Genomic DNA, 422 nt, shown 5'->3' on the forward strand with positions numbered 1-422 from the left:
TTAAACGCCAGAAAGGAGCATCTTCTGGGCGTTGAATGCCAGAAAGAAGCACCTTCTGGGTGTTCAACGCCAGAATTGCAGCATCCTGGGCGTTCAGAAAAACGCCCAGTGACAAAGGACTTCCTGGCGTTTAACGCCAGAAAGAAGCAACAGCTGGGCGTTGAACGCCCAGGAGAAGCAGCAATTGGGCGTTAAACGCCCAAAACATGCAGCGTTTGGGCGTTTAACGCCAGAATAGTGGGGAGGAGGTAAAATTCGTTTTTCTTCACAAATTTTCTAATTTTTATGTTTCAATTCATGATTTCTTGCATAAACATGTTTCAAAATGTCATCCTTCAATTCCAAAAATTTTAATCCTAATTTCTAAAATCCCTTTTTCAAATATATCAAATGTATCTTAATCCATAAAGACAAATCTTTTT

This window comes from Arachis duranensis, chromosome 7, assembly GCF_000817695.3.
Source record: "Arachis duranensis cultivar V14167 chromosome 7, aradu.V14167.gnm2.J7QH, whole genome shotgun sequence".
In the NCBI taxonomy this organism is placed as follows: Eukaryota; Viridiplantae; Streptophyta; class Magnoliopsida; order Fabales; family Fabaceae; genus Arachis; species Arachis duranensis.